General features: G+C 33.9%; 1 long non-coding RNA gene across 1 annotated transcript in view; it reads right to left on the bottom strand.

The window, feature by feature from the left end:
* Positions 1-3,077: 3,077 nt before the first annotated feature.
* The window catches only part of LOC114908886, a 30,030-nt gene continuing 20,505 nt past the window's right edge, over positions 3,078-12,602 (bottom strand). The window contains exon 3 of the long non-coding RNA XR_003797061.1: positions 3,078-3,256. This is a non-coding gene — a long non-coding RNA (uncharacterized LOC114908886). The remainder of the gene's footprint in view (positions 3,257-12,602) is intronic.

The raw sequence follows: 12,602 nt of genomic DNA on the forward strand, positions 1-12,602 counted from the left end.
CATGCATATTACACACAGGCCTAAGGACATTCGAATGGCGTAAAAATCAGAGGGCTCCATACTGAGCAAGCAAATCAGCCAGAGGAATTGGTTTTAGGACTTGAATCAATGAGCCACAAACTATAGCACACAAAGACCTTGTCAGGGTTTATATAGGCTTGGGCAGTTTTAAAGGAATCATCATCATGATCTTCAACTTATATTCCCCATCTTATGACCTGCCTGCTCTCTAGGCTTCACATAAGGCCCCTTTTCACAGCCACCTGTTCCCACTTGACAAAAGAAAGGCATCACTTTTACCCATTCCTACTGCATGCCCCAGGGTATAAAAGCCATCTGGGAGCCAAAGGGACAATTAAATTTATTGGTATTGATGTTGCTATAAGCAATGAACCACAAGCTTAGGGCTTACGTTTATAAAAATGAAAACCAGATGTGGACTTGATGTTGAAAGCTGGCTCATTCTAGCATTATTTAATATTCACCCATGGATACATAAACTAATTGGAGGGAAGAAGAGGCTCATCCATCTCATTATGAGGTTCATTGCCAGGAAAATTTCACTTTTGATGTTTAATATTGATCCATTATAATTTGTAATATACTTATTTTGTTTTTAGCAATTGTGTACTACTAATGATTTTAATAATGCAACCCAAAAGAAAACTCTTGACAGTTAAATATAAAATTCCAATTAACATGCATATGTTTGCTGCAGAGAAACATGACAGGATGAGCAATAAAGACCTCTCAAGCATAAAAATATTTTATATGAGCATAAAATTCTGTGGAGGAAGTAGAATAAAAATACAAGTTCAAGTAGGAAAAGGAACACTAAAATTTCCAACTTACAGATTAAGTTGTTCATATATTTAAATGGTGGATGGGTCTTTGACATTTTGGATTCCATTGGATGCACTAAATAAATATGTTTTAAATTTTAAATTATATTTTTTTAATACATCAGCAATTACATCCTTTGTAACTATTTAGATGTATGCTAAAACATAACAGATGCCGCCTTAAAAATATGTAAGGGGTAAAAAGTTTTAAAAAATTCTTTTAGGTGTTTTGCACGAAAATGTTTGAAAACCGCTGACTTACATATCTAATAATAGCATCACGCTACAATACTCAGACCCATCTATGTTTAACAGAGGGCATACCTGCAGACTCACCTCCTCAAATTTTTCTAATTCTGCTTCTTCCACTCCCCATCTTCCCTCACAGCCTCTCATATGCACCCCTCGTTTCCAAGACAAACCCAGCTCCTTCTCTAGGTAACTTTTTTCTTTAGGCGCATTAATGCCATCAGTTAGGCTAAAGACAAACCCTTCTCTTCCTGCTTTGGTTCTTTTAAGGTTCTCTTTATGGATATGCACCATTGTTTTCTCCGTCTCAAGAGTATCCAGCCAACATACTAGGCCTGTGCACTCTCACATAACATTTTGAATCAGCTTTTCAAGTTCCAAAGAAATAAAAAAGAAGCCTACTGGAATTTTTATTAGAATTGCACTGAATTTAGAAGGAAATGATATATTTAGGTTATTGGGCGTTCCTATCCGTGAACATCACATATGTTGCAAATTTAGATTCTTTAATGTCTTTAAAGTTTTACAGTTTTTTCCACATAGGCCTCGCATATCTTTTGTTCCATTTTTGGATTCCATGTATCTCTTCTTGCTATTGGAAATAATGCTTTAAAAATATGTCTTCGATTTGTGGTTAGTATATAGAAATAAAACCGATTTTCATCTGCTGGTTTTATATCCAGATGCCTTGCTAAATTCTCTTATTATTTCCAATAAATTGTCTGTAGGTTTTGGGGGGCAGTATTCTATGTAAATGACTCAGTGTGAATAATAACAATTTTGTTTCTTTCTTTTCTAATTTTCCTTATTCTTTTTATCTCAGTGCAGTGGCTGAGACAGGCAGCCATTATAGTGTTAAATGATGTGGTGATAGTGGGCATATTTGTTTTCTTCACGATTTTAAAGGAAATGTTTCTAATGTTTAACTCTTTATCTCACTAAGTATACATTGTTCACCTTGTAACTTTGGATTTATTTTCTCCATTCTTAAGCATTAACTCTTCAAAAATTGCCTTTCCTCTGTTCTCTCTATTCTGTTATTCAGGGACTACAATTAGACAGAGGTTAAACCTTATTCTATCGTCTTATTTATTGTGTTCAAATTCAGCTAATCTCGACTTTTTTCCAGAGAGGATTTGCCTATGCTTCTGCTTGGAGCCAAAAGGCTCTAGGTACCTAAGACCAGTCAGGCCAGATTCTTAAGTTTAATATAAGGTTCTCAGGTACAGATCCTTCTACTTGCCAGTGACAAAGCAAAATGCTTTGTGTGAGTGCATATGCATGTGTGCACATATAGCTTACAGCTCTGGTTTCAACTCAAGGCTTTTTTGTTTGGTTGGTTATTTTTGTTGTTATTCTAATTTTAGTCCCTTAGAGATTTTTCTTCTTTCTGGAGATCTCAGCAATGCTACAAAAGTTATATTTTATGCAAAATTTATGTTTCATGCAAAATTACTCAGTAGTGAGAGGAACCATTATTCATGAAGTCCACCACGCTGCTGATATAAAAGTCCACAAGAAAGGGTATTTGAACACCACAAATATAAGAAGTAAATAATTACAGAATAAAAAGCAGTCAAATTGCACATATTTGATTTTAAGGAAAACTCACCATATTATCTTTACTTTTCTCCTTCTGCACATGTAGCCACTGAAGAAGCTGCTCTGTGTCCTAACAAGGTCATATATTCTGATGCTCACTTTGAATGTGTCCAAAAAGGAAAATGGAAAAGACAGCATTTTTCAAAGGTTAGAACAGAGAGCCATGGAGAATAAATGGACTGGAAAGCCCCTTCCGGGTCTAATCAAGGAACATTTCTCTCGTCTCGGGATAAAGGATCCTTACAATATCTGCCTACTGGGATTTCACACCTGCTACACACCAGCAACTGCTGTGTCTCCTATTTTTCTCCAGGGAATAGTTATTGAGGTTACCCTGAACACAAGTTTATCAGTGTATACTGGATGTTTAGGGAACTGATGACTTGCCTTTTTAGTTCAGAAGTTTTTTGGATCAAGCAGAGCCACACTCAGACATGAAGCATGTTTCTTCCTGGTGTAGGGACTACACTGTATCACCCATAGATTCTGCTCTTTGAACTTGATGTTCTCATTGAAAGACACTTCTGGGTTTTCTCCTTCAGGGACAGGTGAGTACATATTGCCTATAGGAAGAAGAGTGAATTGAATGTTTAGTGCCTAATAGGACTGACTGTTGTAATCAGTGACATTCACAAAATAGTTTTGGTTTGGTTCCCTTGCTCCTAAGTTTGCCTGTTTGCAGTTGACTGTGCCTATGAGCCATGCTTTGGCTGATGAACCGTGAGCAGAAGTGTCTGTGCAGCAGCTTTAAGAGCAAGTATGTGATTTGCTATAATTTTCTTTCCCCCTGTCCCAGTGACAGGCAACCTTACAGATAGTGGATGGTGCAAAATCCTGGGTTTCAGAGTGAGAGAACTGGAGAACCCACAGACATCTATTGATGGACATATATTAGGAGCAAGAAATATATCTTTGTTGTTTTGAGCCTCTGGATCTGGGGATTGTTTGTCACTACAGCATTACCTAGCCCATCCTGATTGATACAAGTACCAAACTAAGAGATGGTATTTAAACTATAGTCTTAGCCCTGCCACCAAATATCTATGCACCAAGTCACTTGACATCTGTAAATGTAAGTTTCATCACTTGTGATATAGGATTAATCATTCTTTCCTTGTCACTGGATTTTTTTTTTTTTGGTATCCAATATTTGTGAAAGTGTTTGAAAAATGTAAAGCATGTGCAAATATATGCCAGTAGTATCATTAACAACACTGAATTGGTTTATTCTCCCCTATATAATCCTAATCCCAAGAAGAAAACATTAGGGAAGTTATGAAAACTCTAGATTTAAATCAGATAACAGTGGAATGAATGACTTGATAATTTCAGCACGAAGTAGTAATATTTCCATCTAAAGTAGCTAAATAACTATGCACACCTTCTTTTACAACCATAAACTTCTTTAAAGAGTCTTTAATGCTTTTGAAATTTATTGTAAGTTAAAAAGTTGTGACTAACAAAAGTAAAACCAAAGGTAATTTTAGAAGAAAAAAGTTTATTTTGACCTTAGAAAATATTACATTTTTGTTTTGTGTGATGTCAAGGTGAGCACTGAGTTGGCTTGTTTACCACAAATTGCAGAGTCAAGCTTATTAAACTGTTTTGTTTTCAAACTCCATCTGCCTTTCCTTCACCCCCGCATTCTGAGTTCCAAGGGCTTGACCCCTGTCTTCCATTGAGATCCTCACATTGGAAAGAATGAATCACAGAGTCTTGTAAAAATGCTGTTTCTATTATTTTCTGAAAACCTAAAGGCAGGAGAATCCTTTGACCACTTTGCAAAGTGTGTGAGCCTGTTGAGCTCTTCTTCACTGGTTAACAACGACCGTAAACTGTTCACTAGAGCTGTCCGTGAGAGAGAATTCTGGGTCTTATGGGAATGTTATTTTTGGCTTGCCATTTGCTGTGTTATGAATGGCCAGGCAGGTAGGGTGGGGCTCCATGCTAATTCTATAAAGTGCTTGGTTGTCTGGTGCTATCACAGTAATGATGATGATGTGTGATGAATAATTATACATGAAATGCTGAGTTACTTCTTCAAATCATTTCTCTGCTACTTACAGAAAAATATTCATTTTGTAAAAGATGCACTAAACTCTTTAGTTGAAATAAGTAAAATATAGAATAGTATATGGTATAGCATCAACAAGAAACTTGTCACTTGTAACTCAAATAATGTGGCTCTGAGTTCTTGAAAGGACATTTGTGCATGCCAAAGCATGCAGTCATTAGATGTACATCTGTATTTTTTATGTCCTAACAATATCTTCATCTTTTGGAGTTTCATTTTGTTGCTTTGTAGATGTTAGTATAACAATGTCACTCTTTCTCCCTAGCATAGTATTAATAAAACCCGAGATTTTACATGCAGGTTTAATGTGTAGCTTCCTTAATGTGTAGCTCTAAATACTTTGAAGAATTCTATGTACTAATCATACACTTGATTTTTACTTGAAAAATATCTAACCAAAATATTCTTTTAAATGTTGCTGTACTGAAAAAGGATATTTATACTAAATAGAAAAGATGAGGTAGTTTCCCTGTTGAAAGAATTTTCTTCCCAATGCCTAATACCTTATTTTTCTGCATAGTTTTTATTTAATTGAGTTCTACTTCGCATCTTTGCTTAATAGTTTCTTATGTTCAAGCTAATTATAGAAATTACATACAAAATGATACGTATTTTATTACCTAATGTGAAATTAGTTTCCCCTTTTGAACATTATATTTATTTACTGAAACTAAATTTGCCTCTGTTAACTGTGTTTCAAATTCATAAAATTAAAAAAATTAAAATAATGGTTAACAAAATCGGGATTACTATAAGTTACTTTTTAACATACTGCAGTTTTAACAAATATAAGTTTTATAAGTTGAAGATGTCTGTAGAATTTTCAAAATTCTTGGTGCTTCCCTGGTGGCGCAGTGGTTGAGAGTCCACCTGCCGATGCAGGGGACACAGGTTCGTGCCCCGGTCCGCGAAGATCCCACATGCCGCGGAGCGGCTGGGCCTGTGAGCCATGGCCGCTGATCCTGCGCGTCCGGAGCCTGTGCTCCGCAACGGGGGAGGCCACAACAGTGAGAGGCCCGCGTACCGCAAAAAAAAAAAAAGAATTCTTAAAAGCCCTTAGTGTATCTTTTTTTTCTATGCCTTAATTCATTAATAGGGGAAACAAACTAATTGTTGACTAAGCATGTTAATCACCTTTTTTATTCAAACTGATAATGTCAATCACCTTTTATTATTCAAACAAAATATTTCCCCCTGAAAAAATGTAGGTTGTCCCAGAAAATTCATCTTAATAGAATAACAGATTAAATTTATTAAATAAATAGAAGATCTTACAATACATATTTTGAATATGAGAATGGTTTATTAATTATCACCAGATGAACAAGATAGGTGCTATACTATGTTTTTCTAAGGTATAGAATAAAATGTATTGTGTAACAATGTTAGCAAAAAAAGATCTGGGTTGATGTCAATTCTTTATGGCTTATCAGATCAGAATTTTTGTGACTATTACTAAAATGTACTATAGGACTTTCAGAGCAAAAAAGATTCAATCACAGAATTTTAGAAATTAGAACAAGCCTTAGAGATTATCTATCTAGTTCTATTCCACAATTTTATAAAAGAGGATAGAAACAATGTAATGATTGTAAAATGTTATAAAAATAACAAAGAATTTACTTCTTATTAAATACCTTTAATATGCTACTGAGGCATACTGGCAATCTCTTCCTAAAGATCTTTAGTAATATGATAAATTGCTAGCTTTCATTTATTATGTATTTGTATAAACACTGATACATACTATAAGGCATCTTAAGGTGCAGTTCCTATATCTGACAAAAGAACATTTCATAAAGTGGTTTTCTGATGTGGCCTTTTTGATGATAACATTTACTGAAGGACATGAATTGGTTGTTAATGGTTGGCTACCACAATATTTTTCCATCACTTTAAAATGACTGCTTACAGTATTGGTAAAGGTTTCACCCAGGTAGCAATTTATGATTTCCCCAATGGCCATCTCCTCATGTTCATCAACATCAACAGAAATATATGAAAGGCTCCTGCTATGGTTTCTATTTCAGGCTGTGAGCCTAAAAGTTTACATGTCCTATTGGACATGTAAACAGTTAAATGGAAAGAAAAGAGTGAGAAGGAAAAGATGCCTAGTATTGAAGATCCTGCTGTGCCACTTGTTTTCCAGTCTTCCATATCCAATTGTCATAGTTTATGTAAGATTCATTAATCACCAGGAGCTCAGGGGTCGTGACAGCTGTAATGTATTTTAAATAAAACGCTTCCTTGACTGCACTATGGTACAGCTGCACTAACCAAAAAACAAACATATTCATTTGTCCACTGAGAAAGTAATTTTTTTTTCCTAGCAGTAGCAGCAATTTTTCTTTTGAAAAATAAAGCATAATCTAGCTTTTAAGATAGAGCTCTTGATCAGTAGTCACATCTCTCTCTCTCTAAAGTCAAGAGTCAGCCTTAGTGTTGTTGAATTCATTTTCAGGTTTTATTAGAGAAAGGTTTCTGTTAGAAGTATAACCAACATAGGATTTTACCTGCTTAATTTTATGTACTTGATTTTTCAGATGCAAAGTATAAGAAAAAGCCTTGCCACCTTCACCCTCAGTCTCAATTCTCCCATATACTTTATAAAATTCTGTATGTTGAATTAAATAATTCCTCGGGATCATTATTATTTATTTCTGTGGCTATAAACCCCAAATTAACAAGGTTAATATCAAAAGGTTATACAAAACTAGATAAAATGTCGGTCTGATGCCATGGTAATCAATTTAAAAAATGAGACTAAAATCTGAATCTATTATTATGATCATCATATTTATGATTGTATGAATAACATTATTCACTCCAGAGTGTTAACAAGATGTCTTTCGTGTATCATTAAAATAACTTGTGTCAAATACTTGGCTAAATTATTGAAGTACTTTCAATGTTAATAATTTCATACAAATGTCTAGCAAGAACAACCAGTCAAAATTAATTAATGATCAATTAGGATAGATTATTTCTCTTGGCTCTCATTTGCTTTCCTAATAATCAACTTGCTTTTTTTCTAAAATAGGTCAACATGAAATGAGTGCTAGTCATTTCACACTTTTAGTTTTTAATAAACCAAAGCTGTTTAAAGAAATGAGTGATTCTCTTGTAAGTTATTAATCCTTATGGATATTATAAATCATGTTTTGATCCTTTAAATTTGATATGCTCATTTTCTCTTTAATTATCATATACTAATATGATAATACCACAGTAATTTTATTAGTTCTACTTCTAATAAATTTTGTAAAATTGATTTACTCTAAAATTAATCATATTTGACTTCAGAGTACAAACATCATTCTCATTATTACACTATTGATTAGGGGAAACTTATTTTCAAGATGTTTAGCTAAAAGTATAAAAGGGGACATTAACATCCTTAATTTTTAAATTATTTTGTACTCTGGTTTGGATTTTTATGACTTCATGTTTGGTACACAAATCTGTCATTAATTTAGGCTAGAGTCCAAGAGATTAAGGATCAAACTCTTTGAATTTTCTTTTAGCAGAGGATATAATACTAGCAAGAGTCATACTATCTAACAAGCTATAGTAAATAATATAGATCTGAAATGTTGAATAAGAATTAAACCTTTGAATCTTAGGCATGTTGAAGAGATGCTGGGTTTTTGACAGAGGCTTAAGCTCTTCCATAGTTTCTATATTTGAGAAAGTTCATTCCCTTTATGTACTTATAGAATTTACCACTTCATTTAGCAATTGCTAAGTTACAGATGAATAATAAAATGGAAAAAATTGTGAAAATAATTGCAGGATAAAGATAAGCAGAATCATTAACCTGAAAACACAATTCTTTTTTGAAAATTCTACCAACCAATTATTCTTTTTTTTTAAAAATTAATTTATTTATTTTTGGCTGCATTGGGTCTTCATTGCCGGCATGGGGTTTCTCTAGCTGCGGCAAGCGGGGGCTACTCTTGGTTGTAGTGCACAGGCTTCTCACTGCAGTGGCTTCTCTTGTTGTGGAGCACAGGCTCTAGAGCACAGGCTCAGTAGTTGTGGCGCTCGGGCTTAGTTGCTCCGAGGCATGTGGGATATTCCCGGACCAGGGCTTGAACGGAGTTCCCTGCATTGGCAGGCAGATTCTTAACCACTGTGCCACCAGGAAAGTCCCCCAACCAATTATTCTTAATGTTAAGTTTATCATTTAAGTTAATTGGGGCCAATTCCTTTCTCACCTACATTACTTTAAAGTAGCACATATTTTCCTAATGGCTTTGATTTCATGGCTTATTTTTCTACTCTTAAATTGTATCTATGGACCTTAGTATGCTGAATAAATGGTATGCTTAGGAAAGCATGCCATTTTTCTAAGTGTTTTCTACATGTTCTAAATATTTACCACATTTAAAAATGGAATTAGAGTCTGTTTGCTTAGATAATAAATTAATCATTTCGAGAAACTTATATAAACTATGAATTAGAGACTTTACAAATAATTAATTTGGAATTTAGAGTGTCTTGGTGGGAACTAATGGAGATTCAGGTGGGAAATAAAGCTCTCACAAGCCATTCGTTGGTAATGGCTTGGGCATACAGTTGTGAATAACCCAGATGTGATTCCTGACCTTATGGGGCTTCTAACTGGAATGAAATTTCTAACATGTAAGGCCTCATTTCTTGAAATGTGGTTCTGCCTCAGATGCATCTGGTATGTTTGCTCAAACCTGATGTCCAGGCCTCACTAGGTCTCCTGATTTTCTTTCCACATGGACATTGATATTCAAACTTCTTGCTCTAGCACTATTTTTTCAAATGTATAAAGTAAATGATACAGCATTTGATTGGCACACAATTATTTTAGTATAATTGAAAACATTTCTATAGTATTATACAATGATCAAGGATAACAAAAAATTAATATTTGGATATTAGTATTGCAAGTTGCAGTCATAAGGTACTTTAAATATTTGCATTTGGGGAGGGTTACAAAACGCTGAGAAATTTTGAATTCACACAAACTAGTCATGGAAATTGTACTACTTTTCAACCACTCACCTTGCAATTGCAGTATGTTCTTTACTCAATTAAACAGTGATGGCAGACGTAGCTTCACTCTTCAGTGTCAGGAAAATCAAGTTAACTTTACTTATATGCTAACAGATAGGTAAATCTCCAAGTTGGATTATTTTAAATGACAGTTTTAAAAAAATAATTGGAAAAAGTGTTTAAAAAGTGAAATTTGAATCAAATATTTCTGAAAGTACTTCTGTGGGACCCCAGGGTTGAGGGGGGCACTACCTGAAAACTACTATACTGAGCATTGTGTCAGATTTTGTTCTGTCTACCTAATATAAGACAGTGATTTACCAATAATTTTAAGTTGATCAATAGAGCCAACCAATATAGATTAAAGCAAATGCACTGTGTTTTTCTCTGGCCAATTAACTTATTAATTAATAACTCAGTACAAAAATTAAGCTGTTACTATAGGGATAGTGTATGAGGCTAAAACTATTCGAAAAGACATGTCTAAATATTTTTAAATTATTTATTATAGCAAATATTAAACATAATCCGAAGTAAAAGAAACTAATTAAGTGAATTCTCATGAACCCATCACCTGACTTCAACACTATCAACTCATAATCAGTCTTGTTTTATTTAAGTTGCTCCCTCCTCCCAACCCCAGCCCTCCTGGATCAACCTTGAAGCAAATCCCAAATTCCATATCATGTCTTCTGAAAGTATTTCAGTAGGCTCTCTAAAAGATAAAATCTTTTTTTAGGGACATAGCCACAATCTCACAATTACAGTAATTCCATACTATTATCAAATATCCATTCAGTGTGTTCTTACTTCTCTTATCGTTGCACAATATTTTTATGCTTTGTAGGAATCAGGGTAAAAATACGTTCCATACATTGCAATTGGCTGATGCCTCTTAAGTCTCTTTTAACCTCTTTTTCTTTCTTTCTTGCAATTTATTTGTAGAAAAAACAAGGTCATTTGATCTGCAGAATTTCCCACAGAGTAAATTTTGTTGATTCCATCTCCTGTTCCTCTGTCCTCTGAATTTCTTGTAAATTGGTAGTTGGATCCACAGTAGTGGTTCTCAGTGGGGGGTAGGGGGACAATTTTGCCCCCAGGGGACATTTGTCAATGCCTGGAGACATTTTTGTTGTCACACTGGAAGTGAGTGCTATTGGCACCTAGTGGGAAGAGACCTGGGATACTACTAACTATCCTACAATACATGGGAAAGGCCCCCTGCCCCAATAAGAATTATCTAGTTCAAAGTGCCAATAGTGCCAAGGTTGAGAAACTCTAGAGGCCCAGTCAAGTTCAAGCTTGATTTTTTTCCCCAACTTTTTCCAGTTTGTCGAAATATTTTTATCATCTTCACATTTCAGACAGTAATTGTTGGCATTAATTACATCACTTTTAATGATTTTTAACATGATTTGAGATATACCATAGATTTTTTTAAATTTTGAATGACTTTAAAGAGAGTTCAAAACTGCAATTATTTGCATGCCGTGGTCTCCTGGAGGTTCATGGAAGCTGGTTAAAAAAGCTCAGATTTTTCCCATGAAGTGTCATTCTGCTTCAAGTTATATTAAGTCTATGTGTATAAACTTTTAGATATCTCTTTTTCTTTCATTTCTCAGAGCTCCTCGGTAAAAATGATCACCCACTCTTTTTGTTGTCAGGGTGTGCCTCAAACCAAATGAACATGTTTTGAAGCTAAACAAATAGTCCATCCATTAAATTAAGTTTCTTGGAAAAAAAAAAACTGCAATTAGGATTAGCATTCACCTTGCTTCCCTGATCAGATTATATTTTTATTCACTAAAATATAATTATACTCATAAGAGTTCGATATCTCAATATAATTGTGATTGGGGTACAAGGCACATTTTTTAATACTACTCATTCCAAATTTGTCCAGCTGTCCTGCTGATATCTATTTTCTGAACCCATTATGAAACCTGAGAAAATTTAGTATGTATAAAATTGTCTGCAAAATTTTGAGAAAATTCATGCAAAAGGCAGTGACAAGTTTGCTTCTCATATGTACAGCTATAATTAAATTTGAAAATAAAAAAGCCATCTGTCCTGGCTTTTGAAAAAAATAAAGCAACATCATTAAGAAAAAAAATTGGAAAGAATATCTAATTTACAAATGGTTCAAGTCTTTAAAAGTTAGTCACTGAAAAATACACTAAAGAAATACATTTTTTACTGGAAGTAGCCAAGTTTTTTTTTTTTTTTTCTTGTGAAGTACAGAAAACTTCTGAGTCCCAATTCTGCCAGTCAACTGAGTACAGCTTTTATGTCTTTACACTCTATGTTCTTCTTCTGTGAATTTCTTTTAAACAGTGAGCAATGGAATGACATGCATTTGCAGAATGTGTGGTGGATAAAAGAGCACACTAATCTTAAATTCTAATCTCAGAGATCGAAAACAAGATAACAGTGAATAATTCTATAAAATATTAACTGATTTTATGTTGAAATTGTACCAAAACCCTATTTGTGAGATAATAGCTCAATTATCTTCTCAGTAAGTGCATGAATGCTCTACTTAACATACATGAATGTTTGGGTCTCCTGAAAATATGGACAGCAAAAAAAAAATAGCCTTTATAATCTTCATAATTTTTTATTTCTTTGGAAATGGTATATAATTTATAAGAAATTTATCTTAAATATTAAGAAATTTATAATAAAAAAATAAATGTGTAAAATGAAATATTTTGTTATACATGATTTGTTGTAGGGGACAGAAACTGACTCAAAGAGTCTTAAATAAATTAAATATTTTTCCTCATGTACCTGAAAAACCTGTGGAA

The sequence above is a fragment of the Monodon monoceros genome, unplaced genomic scaffold (genome assembly GCF_005190385.1).
Source record: "Monodon monoceros isolate NGI ecotype Baffin Bay Population unplaced genomic scaffold, NGI_Narwhal_1 Super_Scaffold_4, whole genome shotgun sequence".
NCBI classification, from domain to species: Eukaryota; Metazoa; Chordata; class Mammalia; order Artiodactyla; family Monodontidae; genus Monodon; species Monodon monoceros.